Source organism: Gracilinanus agilis, chromosome 2, assembly GCF_016433145.1.
Source record: "Gracilinanus agilis isolate LMUSP501 chromosome 2, AgileGrace, whole genome shotgun sequence".
In the NCBI taxonomy this organism is placed as follows: domain Eukaryota; kingdom Metazoa; phylum Chordata; class Mammalia; order Didelphimorphia; family Didelphidae; genus Gracilinanus; species Gracilinanus agilis.
The window spans coordinates 94,168,917-94,184,516 of record NC_058131.1 but is presented as its reverse complement, the minus strand read 5'-3'; the positions used below and the strand labels follow the sequence as shown (position 1 = coordinate 94,184,516).

Here is a 15,600-nt window from a genome sequence, read left to right as displayed (position 1 = left end):
TGCTTGTTTCACTCTGACTGGATGGATGTCTCCAGTGTGGCTCACCAAGGGTTAAAACAGGAACTGAGCAGTAAATAACCAAGTAGAGTGGCATGCACCAGGCCACCTGCTCCCCATGAATGATTGGGTCACTGGCCGATGGGGAGGACACATCAGCCACCCACCCAGTTTGGAGAGGAAATGAATTACGCCACTCAAACCAAGATGCCAGTTGTTGCCCTGGGGATACTTTAGATCTGGTTTCATAGAAAAAGAAACCCTCTAGAGCCCCTCACATTGTCACTGGGGTCATCCCAAGAAATTGAATTATTCTTAATAAACTCCCTATATAAGTGCTACTACCTTAGCTGGCCTGTCTGCACATAGTATTGTCATTCCCACTAGGTAATTGGATGTGATTATGGGTTAATGGAAGCAGAGATTAGCTCTTACCTCCTCTCTGAAACAGCTACCCTTTTCCCCCTTACAATGCCCTACCTGTTAACAAACCCATCAATCCAGATTTTTGCAGTCCAGACATATTGTCCTTTTTCCCATTCCTCCCACAGAATGTCATCCTTTCTCATTTTCTCCTCTTAAGCATCTTTCTTTTCCTGAGATGCAGTTCAAGTACCAAGATTGGGAAGTTTTTCCCAATTACTCCCAACTACTAGTGCCCTCCCTTCTCCATCTCCTACTTAAGTATCTTGTATTTATTTTTATTCATCTATATTACTATATCCATGAAAATGATAAATTATGAACATTTATAATATACAAGCATTTATAATATACTTCTAGAGGTATTGCTCTCTCTCTGACAGAATATAAGTTTCCCAAGGGCAGAGGCTGTTTCTTTTTTGTCTCTGTATCCCCAACATCTAGCAGAGGGCCAGGACATGGTACAAAATATTTGATTTGTTGATTGTGCATTAAGAGGAAAATAAAGGGTGGGTGTAGGCAGAGGTAGATCTCTAAGATTCAGTGACATGCTGGAACCAGCTCATGCCAGCTTGTATAGTTTGTTAAACTTCCAGTGTGAACATTATCAGACAAATGCAAACCCTACAAATCAGGGTTTGATTTATTGCATCATTGATTGTCTAGACTTAGGAAATCAGTGGAGAAAATGTTAACCCAGCAGATTAAACCTAAAAATGTCCATTGTTTACTTTTTTGGGAGAAAGCTGGTTGTTAAATATTTTCCCACAGACTCCTGCTAAGATCCTACTTGATATTTCATAATGGCAAGGAAGTGATGCCAAGTTCATTAAGTGTGTGAGCAACAAATGAACTCTGTAGGTCTCACAAAGCTAAAAAGGATTTATACAGCCCTACAATATTGACCATGTGATTACTGCCTGAGAATTCAAGGAGTTGAATTAAAGGAACTTCATCACCAGAAACTTGATCAGCAAGTGACAGATAGCTTTTTTTTTTTTTTTTAAGAAAGGAAATTATTACAAATCACTGAAATAGTTTTGTAAGGCTGGGAATTTTTACTTAGCCGGGCAGACCCATGGACCCAGAGTTCCTTTTAGAATAAAAATATTCTCAAAATTACTCATATAACTATATAACTGAACCATCAGTGCCCTCTTGTGTTCAAACATTAAATCTACATGTCGGAGAAGTGACTAAGGCTGACTACAACAAAAATCTTTGCTTTTTAAAGTTTTGTTGTTGGTTTTTTTTTAACTTCCTGGGAGAAAAAGCAACATTACTTAAAATGGAGGACACACATTAATAAAAATGAGTGATATGACCAAATAGTTGTGAAAACAGCTCAAGGGCTGATTCCTTCCAGAAAATTTCCCGGAACTTCCCTGGATGAGGAGTGATCTCTCCCACCTCAAATTTCTTATAGCATTTTGCTTAGATCTCTCATTAGCCTTAATCACATTCTACTTCATGTCATATTAATACATGGTCATCCTCTATTAGAGTTACCTCCTTTATTAGCTCCTGGAGGACAGAGACTGCTCATTTTCATTTGGGGAGCACAAAAGAATGGAGCCATAAATGTGTTTATTGTGGAAATGAAAAATGCGTGAATAAGAGTCCAGTTTTCCTTAGGGTTTAGTGGACATGGGGCAATCATATGGGGGCTTCTGGCCACTGGGCAATCACACAGGGAAGGAGCTTGGGGGGGGGGGAACAATAAATAATAGCCAATAAATAGCTATGAAATGTCTACTGTGAAGCAGGCACTGAGGATACAAAGATAAAAACAGTCCCTTCCTTAAAGAAGCTTAAGTTCTAAGGGGGAAAACAACTCCTACATATGTAAGTAATTACAACGTGGGTACAAATCATGGGGCAACGGGTGCCTTTTAGAACTTGAAGGGATAAGAAAAGGCTTCATGTAGGAGATGGTACTTGAGGTGAGCTTTGAAAGAAGCTGGGAATTCAACCAGGCAGAGGTGAAGAGGGTTGAGAAAGGCAATGAAATACCTAGTCGGGGGAACAGCAGGTGGCCATTTTGGCAGAAACACACAGTACATGAAGAGGAATAATGAGCAATAAATTTGGAAAAGTGGGCTGCAGCCATTTCAGGAAGACTTTAACGACAAATGGGGATGAATTTGTATCTTCTCATAGAGGCAAGAGGGAGCCCTTAGAATTTTCTGAGCAAGGATGTGACAAAATTGTACAGTTCTTGGGTAAATTTGGTAGTTCTTTGGAGGATGGCGGAGAGGTGGGAGAAGCTGGAGTCAGGAAGACCTATTAGGAGGCTATTGTCCAATAGTCCAAGAGAAAAGTGATGAGAACCTGCACCGGAGTAGCACTTGTATGAATGAAGAGAGGAGGAAGCAGTTGAAATGCTTTGGAGGTGGAATTAACAAGGCTTGAGAACTGATTGGGAAGATGACTCTAGGATGGCAAAGCTGAGTGACACTCTCTCTCTCTCTCTCTCTCTCTCTCTCTCTCTCTCTCCTGCCCTCTCTCTCTTTCCCTCCTCCCTCACTTGTTCCCTCCCTTTCTTTCTTTCCCTCTCTCATTCCCTCCTTCTTTATTCTCTCCCTCCCTCTCTGTCTGTCTTTCTCTCTCTTCCCCTTCCCTCACTACTTTCCTCCCTCTCTGTCTCTGCCTCTCTCTCTCTCTCTCCTCACCTTTCCCTCTCTACTTCTCCCCTCCCTGCCACTCTTTTTTTTTTTAAACCCTTACCTTCCATGTTGGAGTCAAAACTGTGTATTGACTCCAAGGCGGAAGAGTGGTAAGGGGTCAAGTGACTTGCCCAGGGTCACACAGATGGGAAGTGTCTGAGGTCAGATTTGAACCCAGGACCTCCCATCTCTAGGCCTGGTTCTCAATCCACTGAGCTACCCAGCTTCCCCCTCCCTACCACTCTTATCACCTGTCCTTCTACCTCTCTCCTCCTCCTCCTCCTTCTTATTTCCCATCCTCCCTCTGTCACCCTCTCCTTTCTCTTCCACCCTCTCTTCTCTTCTCTCATTTTCTCCTCTCCTTTCCTTTCATTCTCTTCTCTTCTTCCTTTTCTCTCCCTCTCTCTCTCCTTTCCCTCCTACCTTCTCCTCTCCCCCTTTCCCATTGTATCATACAAGGAAATACGTACATGGCATAAATACATAAGCATAATCAACATTTCCCCTAATGACTTTGTCTCTATATTTTCATATTTTCCAGAACCAAGATCAAAGCTAAGATTTTTAATATGGAGAGGTACAGGACTATTGCAGATTTTGTCAAAGCCAAGAGATCGCTGTTGTCATAGGATTACAAAATCAAAGGTTGAGAGCTGGAAAGGAAGCTATAGATAACTAACTCAAACTGTCATTTTGCAGATGAATAAACTGAGGACCACAGAGGTCAAGTGATTTCCTCAAGTAAGGAACAGATCTGAGATTTGAAAAAATGGATCCTACCCTCCAAATAGTCTGTCTACTGTCGTAAATTCAATATTCATTCTCCTGCACCAGGCTGCCTTGACATCAGATGTGAGAGGAACTTGAATGAAAGCTGATCCTCTCCTATTTCATTCTGCTAAAAATTCCATCCACTCTAACCACAAGCCAGAAGACTTTTATTCCCAGGTCTCACGAGTGTATCACACAAGGCCACCTAAAGAGTATGTCAGACACTTCTGGCCAAAAAAAAAAAAAAAAAAGGACAAAAGTTATGTGATCTCATCTAAGGGAGGAGGTAAAAGGGGCTCAGGGAAGCTCAGATTAAAACCATCTAGATGCAGAGACAGTGATTATCATGGATTTGCAGTGGCAGTATAATACCTCAGTGCCTTATAGAGAGTTGTCCTGAACCCATGGAGATCAGTCATTCAGAGCTTCCTTGGGAAAATAAAGACAGTCAACATTTGTGCCCCCTTCACCGCATGAGCCACCACTCTCTCCACTGGTTTCTTTTCTCATCGACTACCTGTTTTCAATAATGACGCCAAGGCCAAACAAGAACTTAGAGTGCTTTCTGAATCATCAAAGGCAGGTTCAACCAACTTCCATAATTTTGCTGTGACCACAATGTGTTCCATCTTCCTCAATGACATTGCTCGAGTCTTTCTCCCTACTTGAAATGCTCTTTCTGAATCCCATCCTATCCTTTGAGTCACCACTCAGGAGCCTTCCCTGACCACTCCAATCTCACACTGATCTCTCACTCCTTAGACTGACCCTTTATAGTACCTGAGTTTACCATTCATTTAGCCCTTAATCAGATACAGCCTTTGTACTCTCTCAAGTCAGTATCTTTTATTATTTTTTAATCTTTCATGAGCCTGTCTTGTCTCCTCAGTAAAGGAAAAGACTGCTCCTTAGATTTCCTTAAATCACCAACAAAGCATTCTGAATAGTGACAAATTCTAAATATAATCAATGTATCTACAAGCATTTTTAAGTACCTATTAATGTATCAAATGCAATAGTACATACTAGGAATACAAACTAGACAAAGGAATGGCACTCGTCCCCTCAGAGAATTGATATTCAATGGGGGGATGACAAAATGTACATAAATATACATACAAAAATATACCCCCAAAATATACATAAATATAAATTTATATTATACACAAATTAAAAATAAACACAAAGCAGTTTAGGGAAGGAAGGCACTAAGGAGAGATCTGGAAAGGTATCTGGCAGAATGTAATGCTTGAAGTCAGTCTTGAAGGAATATAGGATTCTACAAGATTAAAACAAGGGGAGTATGTCAACACAAAGGCAGAATGTCATATACCAAGAATGGAAAAAAGGCCGCATGGTCTGGACTGTCAGGCATACAAAAGGGAGCAAAGCATATAACAAGCCCAGAAAAGTAGGTTTTCAAAGTTAAGCCAAGAAGTTTATGTTTTTTGTAAATTTTTGAAATTGTTTTATATTTTATTCTAGAGACAATAGGAAAGGACTGGAGTTTAATGAGTAGAGAAGTGACACTGTCAGATCTGAACTTCTGTAAAAATCACTTTGGCACCTGCGGGGAGAACGCATTGAATGGGGAGAGAGTTGAGACAGAAAGATGTTAGGAATCTGTTGCAATAGTCTGAATTGACAGTTAATGAAGACAGGAACTAAGAGGATAGTTATGTCAGTAGTAATATGAGTGTGAGAGGGATTATGGAGGTAGAAATGACAGAGATTGGCAGTGGATTGGGTATCTGGGGTAAAAAAGGAAAAATGTTTTGTAAGATTAAAATTAATATCCAATAACTCCGAGTATTATATTTTATAAGATTTATTAATAATCACTTAAAGTAGAGGAAATAAAAAGAATAAGAGTAAAAGCCTGAGTAAAGGGAAATTTTCCTGACCACGTTAGCAGGAGAAGAGCAGAGAGGACAGGGTTACAGGAACTTTATCTCCAAAGCATAAGCATGTAATGTGAGGATGAAAGTGGGATTCTGGGAAATGGAATCCTAGAGTACAAAATTCTAATTACTCAGTTTCCAAGGGTTTCGCCATGTCAACTGAACTAGCTTTTTCTAGGGTCCTACCCTACACAAGTTAGGCTGGTCCAAAGTGGTGCCAAGACTCTGCTTTAGACTTGATTGACTCCACTGGTGAGTTTCTTCTCAGGACCTCCATTTTGAAATGAGGCCCAGACTAGCCATTCTTCATTCTCTGGACTTCCTGGGAGCAACCTACCCTATCTCAGCTCCCTTTTATATGTTCTTGCCTCCATTAGAATGCGCTCTCCTTGAGGACAGAAATTATCTTTTCTTTTTTCTTGTATTTGTATCCTCCAAGCATGGTAGATGCTTGTTGACTAACTGAGTTGTTCATATAACTTCTTGAGTGGCTGAGGACACAAAACCTAACTGTGTACCAACAGCAAAATCAATCCCAGGAAGCTGTGCTCAGCTGAACCAGTAGCGTATCCCTACTAAATATCTTTGTTGGAAAGCTTTCTCCTGCTAACCTAAGTAGCCCCCCTTTCCCCACTTGTTCAATGACCTACAAGGACCTCATTTTGTTACTGTTATCGAACCTAAACTACTAGGGGAGACCAGTTGGCCCAGCCCACAAACTGAACTGAGAGAGAGTGAGGAATCAGGATAATGTCAAGGTTGTAAAATGAGATTAGTAGTATGGTGGTTTCCCTCAGCAGAAATAATGACTCACAGTTAATAAAAATATTAGAGTAACCACAGCAATTCACTCTTGACCATGCTGTAGATCAGTGTTGACTGGGTTGTAAAAAAAAATCCAACTAAACAAATAGAGAATGCTCTGATAAACTCAATTTTCTGATGAAATGACTACCAATATTTATTTTGTTGTGTGAATACCAGGTAAAATTCAATTTTAAAAAAAATAGCACAGAGTAGTCAGACCCTTCAAGCATGGAGGCTTTGAGAAAAATATCAGGAGTGGAAAATTTATGCCAGGGCTAAAATGAAGGCCAAAGTAGTCAAATTACAGTGAGTTCGTACTTGGAAAAGTCTGCATCTGAACCAAGTTTCTCTGACTTCCTTTCCATTGGGTCACACTCTTCTTTCCTATTCCTAAATTACCCTGGACTAAGGAGGTGATGGCCCTGCCTACTCTGCCCTGGTCAGACCACACATGAAATATTGTGTTTAGTTCTGGGAGACATATTTCAGTAAAGTTATAAGCTGGAAGTTAAGCAAAGGTAGGCAACCAGGAGGGTGAAGATCTCAAGTATGAGGATGTATTGAAGGAATGGTGGTTGGTGATCCAGGAGAAGGCTTGGGGGGAACATTATAGCTGCCTTTCTGGGCAAAACACTTCATCTGGATCCTAGCAGTCTTTTTCCCTGTAAAATGAAAGGGTTGGGCCAAATAGCCTCTATGATCACCTTTAAGCTTGCAATCTATACTAATCCTATTTGAATAGGTGTCATGTAGAAAAGTGATTCCACTTCTGTTTGGCTCCAGAATGAAGAAACGAGAGCAATGAGTAAAAGTTATAAAGAGGTCAGGAATAAGAGCCAGGTCTAGAGATGGCAGGTCCTGGGTTTAAATCTGGCCTAAGACACTTCCTAGCTGGGTGACCCTGGGCAAGTCATTCAATCCCAATTATCTAGTCCTTACCACTCTTCTTCTGCCTTTGAATCAATGCACAGTATTGATTCTAAGACAGAAGATAAATGTTCAAAAAGGAAAAAAAAAAGGATATGAAGAGATCACTTTAGACTTAATGTAAGAAGAAACTCCCCGGTGATTAGATTTGTTCAAAGGTAGAACAGGCTGCCTCAGAAGTGTAAGGACCTCCTATCTGAGGTTTTCAAGAAAAGGTTGACTGTCCGATATATTATAGAAAGTATTTTTGTTCAGGTTTGGGTCTGATTAGATGTCCATTGGTGTCTCTTTCATCTCTGGGATTCTGTGAAAATATCCCTGCTAACTTAATCACTAGAACGAGGAAGATCTAAAACTCATTTGTTGTGGTTCAGTTGTGTCCAACTCTCCATGACCCCACTTGGAGTTTTCTTGGCAAAAATACTAGAGTGGTTTACCATTTCCTTCTCCAGCTCATTTTACAGATGAGAAAAACTGAGATAAACAGGGTTAAGTGACTTGCCCAGGGTTACACAGCTATGACTGAGTCCAGATTTGACCTCATGAAGATGCATCTTCTTGACTCCAGACCAGACGCTCTATCCACGGCACCACCTGACTGCCCCATCTGAAACTCATTCATTGACACATTGACTGTTGATACACTGAAGTTTTATAGACAGAGTCTTATTGCTAAATCAAATGAAACAAATCTGGAAGCAGTAATATGGGAAAGGTAGTATGGAAAATTAATATTGAGCTGAGATGTGAGCCACATGTCTGGGGAAGCTCGTGCTCACTTTTCCTGAAAGGTCCCAGCAGACACACATCTTGTGTGATGAAATAATCAGAGAGGAATTGAGATCTCTAAGCCCACCTCCTCCTTTGAAATATCAACCAATGGGTACTCATAGGGGATGTCCTAAGGTCAAGTTTTGGGGCCAGAAAGAAAGAAAATACAACTCTCTTTATAAGCAAGAGGTACAAGTCTCTTGGTCTCTTTTCTCAAGGAAGGAGACCAGAGAAAGGGATCCATTCTTTGTTAATGGGATTTGCAAGCCCCCATGGAAAAACAATGCTATTCTAAGGGAAATTCATATTTTGTATAATATAAAAATCCTAGTGCTACAGTAGGGAGTCTTCCACCTCTGAAAAAATACTGAGAGTCACATCAAGATTCTAAACCAGTGTGGGTAAAGACCCTTCTCTTGGCATACCTTCTAAACCTCTTACATTCAGCCTCAGAGTTCTTGTGTGGAACTGAAGCCAAAGCCAAAGGGATGAAAAGACTCTCCTACCCTTGTATGTGATGGCAAAAAAGAAGACCATGATGCTGAGACATTGTCTGCTTTTCCTTTTCTGTTTATCTCTGGTCTCTAAAACCTTCACAGCAGCTGAGCATGATATGTGATGTTGGGTCTGCAGAAAAGAAAGTAGGGAGGCCACGTGGAGATTGAATATCCTATTTAGGATGGTAGCAAAAATAACTATTTTGGATGTGTGTGTGTGTGTGTGTGTGTGTGTGTGTGTGTTTTTAAGGAGTTGCAATATTACAATGCTTTAACATGTCCCGTGAAAAATAAAACTCAGATGAATTAGGGTCTGGGACTGATTCACTGTCCAGCCGAAGGATGACTCACTTTTAAGAAATCATCTCTGGTTTAAAAAAAAAAGATGTAGAACAAGAAGGGCCTCTGAGAATCACTGAGGCAGATTTCTAAGAAGTTAAATAATCCTTGAGAAGTTTAGGGAGAACAAAGGGTGGCTCAAGGGAGAAAGAGGGCAGGTAGATGGCACACTGAAGAACTTCTTGGTATTGATTTTGCTGTTGATCCAGTCATATAATTCATAGAGGGAGTGGGTTCTCTTTGTAACCTTCAGGACATCCTATGAATCAATGAGTCAGTCAACAAGCATCTATTAAGTACTTACTATTGGCTAGCAGCTAGATAACACAGTAGATAGAATACTGGACTTGGAGTCAGGAAGACCTAAGGTAAAAATCCAACCTCAGTTGTGTGACCTTGGGAAAAGGACTTAACCAAGTTTGCCTCAATTCCCTCATCTGTAAAATGAGCTGGAAAAGGAAATGGCAAGAAGCTTTACCAAGAAAATGCCAGATGAGGTCACAAAAAGTCAGACATGGCCGAACAAGGAAGAAAGGCTTAGCTGCTTGGGTGGACCCTTCATTTATAGGACTAATGGAAAGAAAGAGCATTTCTTCACCTACACACACATACCCCCTTTCAGACCCTGCATATATTCCTCCCCTAAGGAGAAATTTATGAGTGACTCTCCAGAAGTACCACCTTCCCTCCAGTGTACACACATACAGCCCAAGTACCATGGTGCTATAGGAGAAACACAGGGCATTTGGCAGATCTGGGGTCTAATTCCAGCTCAGTCATTTATTTGCTGCATGACCTTGTACAAGTCACTCTACTATATTAGGCATTTATTTCTACAGCATCTGTTATGTGTCAAACACAGTGCTAAGCACTTTACAAACATTATCTCAGTTGATCCTTATAACAACCTTGCAAGGTGGGTGCTAGTATCATTCCCATTCTATACTTGAGGAAACTGAGGCAAACAGAGTTTAGATACTTGTCCTGGGTCACCCAGGCACTAATTGTGTGAGGCCAGTTTTGAACCCAGGTCTTCCTAAATCCAGAATTAGCATTCTATCTACTCTTCTCCCTAGCTGCCCCAAGACTTATTATTTCTAAGGTTCTTAAAATACTTAGTTTCTGAGATTCTAGTTAGTAACTGTTCAACTGAAAGAAAATGGTCAATAAAAAGAGGTAGGTGAGATGAAAGAATCAAATTCATCTCTTAGCTGAACGTTAAGGAGGTAGGGAAGGGCTGGGTCCATTTGTGAACAATAACTCCCTTGAGAAAGTCGATTTCCTGGGAAGGTAAACAGGGGACCTGGGAACTAAAAGTGAGGAAAAACAGGAAGTCCCTCTTTAATAATGAGAAGGAAACTTCTGTCTTCCTACAGACAAGGAAGAAGGACTTGAAGGAAAGAAGGATGAAGACCACCAGGACATGAGGGGCTTCTGGACCCTTTTGTCCTTGGTACTTTGCCTGCAAGCCTCTAGGCTGCTGAGCTATTAAACGTGCTCATGTGTGAGCAGCAGTAGATATTCTGTGGGGCTAGAGAAGGAAGAAGGAAGCGAGACTGCTGAATCCTGATTTGGGGCAGACCTTGCAAGGAGATAAAAGGGCTAATATGATATGAGCAGGTCCTGGAAAGCACTCAAAACACAAAACAGAACCACTTCTATTGGTGACCCCTTATAATATGTGAAATGTGAATATCAGAGAATCGTTACTTTACATTTTAAAGGATCTTTTGCACTTGGCCCATTTAAATGCAAATATTCCCACATGGGCTCAAAATAAAACTTTATCTGGTAACACAATAATGCAGGATTTCTTAATAATCAATCACATGCACATATATCTTCATTTTATATATATATACATATATATATATTATAAATATATATTTAAATTGCACGTCAGCTACAGGGGGTGGGTTTGGGAGAGAGGGAAAGAACATGAATCATGCAACCATGGAAAAATATTCTAAATAAAAAAAATTTAAAAAATTCATTAGAAAAAATAAAAATATATAAAATACATATATAGCACAATTACATATCTATTTATATTATCTATATTTATGCTTTTGTATCACTTTAAGATTTACAAAGCACTTTACAAATGTTATCCCATTTTCATCTCAAAACAAGCTTTGGAGGTTATTCCCATTTTGCAGATGAGGAAACTGAATCCAGAGAAAGAACTGTTGGAGTTGTCTTTCACATCAATGTATTTATGGTTTTATTTGGGGGTTTTGGTTATATATGAGTTTCCTCTTACAACAATGACCAATATGGAAGTGTGTTTTGCATGACAATAAAAAATAAAGAGAGAGAGAGAGAGAGAGAGAGAGAGAGAGAGAGAGAGAGAGAGAGAGAGAGAGAGAGAGAGAGAGAAATAAGAGGAGAAGACAGGACAAGACAGGGCAGAACAGAAGAGCAAACTGAAGCAAAGGTCAAGTCACACAACCTGTAAGTATCTGAAGTCACATTTGAACTCAGATCTTCCCCAGTACTTTTATACATGCATACATACACACACATACACACACATACACACACACACACACACACACACACACACACCCCAATACCTTCTATCCTAGTATCAATTCTAATTTAGAAAAACAGCAAGGGTTAGGCACTCAGAGATAAGTGACTTGCCCAGGGTCACACATCTAGGACATATCTGAAGCCATATTTAAATTTAAACCCAATGCTTCCTGACTCCAGGTCTGGCACTATGCACTGTGTTATCTAGCTGCCCCACCAGGGCCAACACTTTATTCACCTACCTTCTTAACTTTTTTTTGTCATGGACTTTCCTCTTTGCAGTTGAGTAAAGTCTATGGACATGTTCTCAGAATAATATCTTTAAGTGCACAAAATAAAATTAGAATTAAAAAAGGAATCCAATTATACTGAAAAACAGTTGTTAATTTTTTTATTTTATGATTATTTGATGATTCCAGAATTTTTTAGAATTTAGAATTTTTGTCTAAGTGAGAACCAAGGCTTTACAGGAGAAGAAAAAGCTATGGCAGTCCTAGGGAAAGGCATGGAATTTAGAAAAAGGTCTTGGAATTTAGAGAACTGACTGCTAGAAGGGCACCAGAGAAATTGTACATGATCAGAGCATGGTTTAAGGACTTAGCTGTTCACTGGGTAAAGACAGTAGCTATGTATGAGCTACCACCTACATTTATAGAATTCTTCTCCATCTCTAAAAGAACCCAGAGGAGACCAGGCTTTACCCTGTTTCTAAGTGTAGCTCTGAGAATCTGTGATTCTCTGTCATCCAGGATGCCACATGAGGTTGCACTGGATGGTCAGGGGCTGGGCTCTGGGCCCGTTAATATTTCAGAAATGACAATGTCTGTATTTTAGTTCCTGGCACAGATAAGCAACTCATTTATTTTTATAAATCAGACATCACCTCATTGGTGCTCTATCCTATCCAAAGCAGCACTATTTTCTCCCATTAATTCTGGGAAGGTTTCTTTTTGTTTTTCCTTTTTTCTGGTGGTAAGTAGGAAGATAAATCTTCCCAGAGACCCACTGTCCTAAAGGACACTGACCTCTTTTGCTCATCCTTGTACAAGACCCACAATTTCACATCTCTGTGCCTTTGCTCTAGCTTTCCTTTATGCCTGGAATGCCATCCTTCCTAGTGTCTTCTTCTTGGCTTCCTTCAAGTCTTAGTAAAACCCACTTTCCAGAAGAGACTTTTCCCCCTCAATGCAAGTGACTTGCCTCTGAGATTATGTTCACTTTGTCTAGCATAGATCTTGTATGTATATAGCTGTCTGCTTATTGTCTCCCCTTTGGACTGTGAGCTCTTAGGAGAGCAGGAGCTGTTTTTGCCCATTACTGTGTCCATAGCACTTGGTTTATATATTTGGCATAGCCCCTGGTACATAGTTGACAGTTAATAAACACTTGTTAACTTGCCTTGACTTAGCATTCTGTTTAGGAACATGAACAGGTTTCCCGTTTCCTGCCCCATCCAATCTAAACTCATCTCCCTAGATTTTGTGGCTACCTACAATATGCTCTTCCTCCCTCTATTGAGCCTTGCCTTCACCTGCTCCTAACATAGGATCATAGATAACTATCACTCTGAAAATGGACAAATAAATTGGGATACAAACATAAAATAGAATATCACAATGCCATAGTTATTATGAATATGAAGAATTCAGAGAAGCACAAGATGATATATGAATTGATGCAGGTTTAAGTACGCAGAACCAGGAAAACAAGAGATACAATAACTGTAAAAATGTAAGTGGAAACAATAGCACAAAAGAATTTGAACACTCTGTAATTATGACCAAGGATTTCCCTGAATGAGAGATGAGAAAATCTACTTCTTTCCCTTCTTTGAAGAGTCAGGGGACTATGTGTCTTTAGACCACTGTATACATATAATGTGACAGTAGGGCAATGTGTCAATTTTCTCCAACTGCTTTTTCTTTCTCTTTATTCTTTATTACATGTGATAGATTCCTGGGTAGAGAAGGAGGGGAGGATATACATAAAAACCAAAGATCTTGACATATTTAATAAAGATTTAGAAAGGATCTTAAAGGTCATCTACTCCAGCACCTTCATTTTACATCTTTAAGATGAAGATACTGGGAATTAGCAAGTTAAATGACTTATCCAAAATCACAAAGGTAAATCTATAAGAGTCATAACTTGAACTGAGCTCTTTAGACTTCAAAGTCACTGTACCACCCTATAGTTTAACCTTACTGGTCATATTTATGTCCCAATAAGCTAAGTAGCACAATATGTCTGGAGTCAGGAAGACTCATCATCTTCATGAATCCAAATCTGGCTTCAGACACTTACTAGCTATGTGACCCTGGGCAAGTCACTTAACCCCATTTGCTTCAGTTTCTTCATCTGTAAAAAGAGCTGGAGAAGGAAATGGCAAACCACTCCAGGATCTTTGTCAAGAAAGCCCCAAATGGGGTCATGAGTTTGACACGACTGAAAACAACTCAACAACAACAAATTAACTCACCCTGCTCATTCTTAATTTCTGATATTTTGTTTCTCTGGTTCCCCTTTCCGGGAATGCCACTCTTCCTTCTTTCCAAATCTATCTATTCAAATCCTATTCATCTTTAAAAAACCAGCTCAGGTCTTACTTCTTCTAGGAAGTCTTCCTGAATATTGCAACCATATTATTTTCTCACTTCTCTGAATTTCTATAGCTCCTAGAATTTAGGCAACACAACTTCCAACTTTATTTTTTCTCATATTGTTCTGACAGTTTTATATATATTTGTGTTATATCTCTAATTGACTAAGGCCTCTGTTGTAGCCATTAACTCAGTCTTATAGTTTTTCTATGACCCCTATGGAATCTAACATAGTGCTGAACACATAGGAGTATTACAAATACTTGAGTAGTTGGTTGTTTGACAGCTGGTCATTGAGGATTCCTGTCTCACGGAAGATCAGAATTTTCCCATGATATATAAAATGTGTTACTGCCATTGCCTTCCCTTTTCCCCTTTCCACAGGGTTGAAGGCATTGGCCTGAGCACAGGCTATAGCAGACCATCAGGGCACTCTTTCATAAAAGCTCCTGAAGAAATTAATCTTCTGGAAGTAAAATTCAGACAGAATGTCAGAGGTCAATTTTTGGTGAAGAAGTAAACACCTGTGACCTCAATGACAATTCCTATCCAAGAGTTAGTAGATGGAGGATCTAGTGGAAAAATCAAATAGTAAAATGGGACCAATGGAACAGGAGAAACTAATGCTCAGATACTTTCATTTAATCAATATGTGTATTCTCTCTATCAGTGAGGCTCATAGCCTTATCTATACTTTCTTTTCCTTGCTTCTTGTCTTTGTGACTGTTGTCAATGACCTCCCATAATCTTCTAAAGGGCACCATCCAATACCCTGTGATATAGGCCTTCCCCCAGATCTCTTAATGCTGTGTGGATAGCAATAGAGGACAGGAGCTCTTCAATGGCCACCTATTACTCTCACTATTTCACTGGCCTGCCTCCTACCTTGTCATCCATCATTCTGATGGCACCCTAAAGCTGTCTCTCCTGTGCAGTTTTTCATTGGTAATAGGTCACAATATGCTCCCTTCCGTCATGTGCTTCATCACTGCCCCTTTAACGACCTACCATATTCTCTGGGGTTCTCCATTCTCATGACTTAAAGTCATATAGTATCAGCAGAAGAATACTGATGTTTGAAAAGATAGATCTTTGTTTCAGGAAGAACTTGGGGTTGTCAAAAGCCCTATAGCAGACCCCAAGGCAAGTTGTTTACTCTGCTCTTTGTCAGGAGAGAATAAAAGATCCCAGTATGTTTATTATTCATTGACTATTTAAAAAAATATATTTGATTTTTCTATAGAAAAACCCTGCCCTGAAGGGCACTCAAGTATATTCTAACAAAATTTTGCTGGATCAAATTGAATTAATTAAACCCTGGACAACCTACCCAAGTCCCTTCATCAAGTGATGTCAGTTCCATACT

The 15,600-nt window shown here is 39.8% G+C and overlaps 1 protein-coding gene across 1 annotated transcript in view; it reads right to left on the bottom strand.

Annotated features, from left to right (window-relative positions):
* The window catches only part of PRKCE (protein kinase C epsilon), a 726,422-nt gene that overhangs the window by 249,588 nt on the left and 461,234 nt on the right, over positions 1-15,600 (bottom strand). The gene's annotated exons all lie outside the window — the stretch shown is intronic.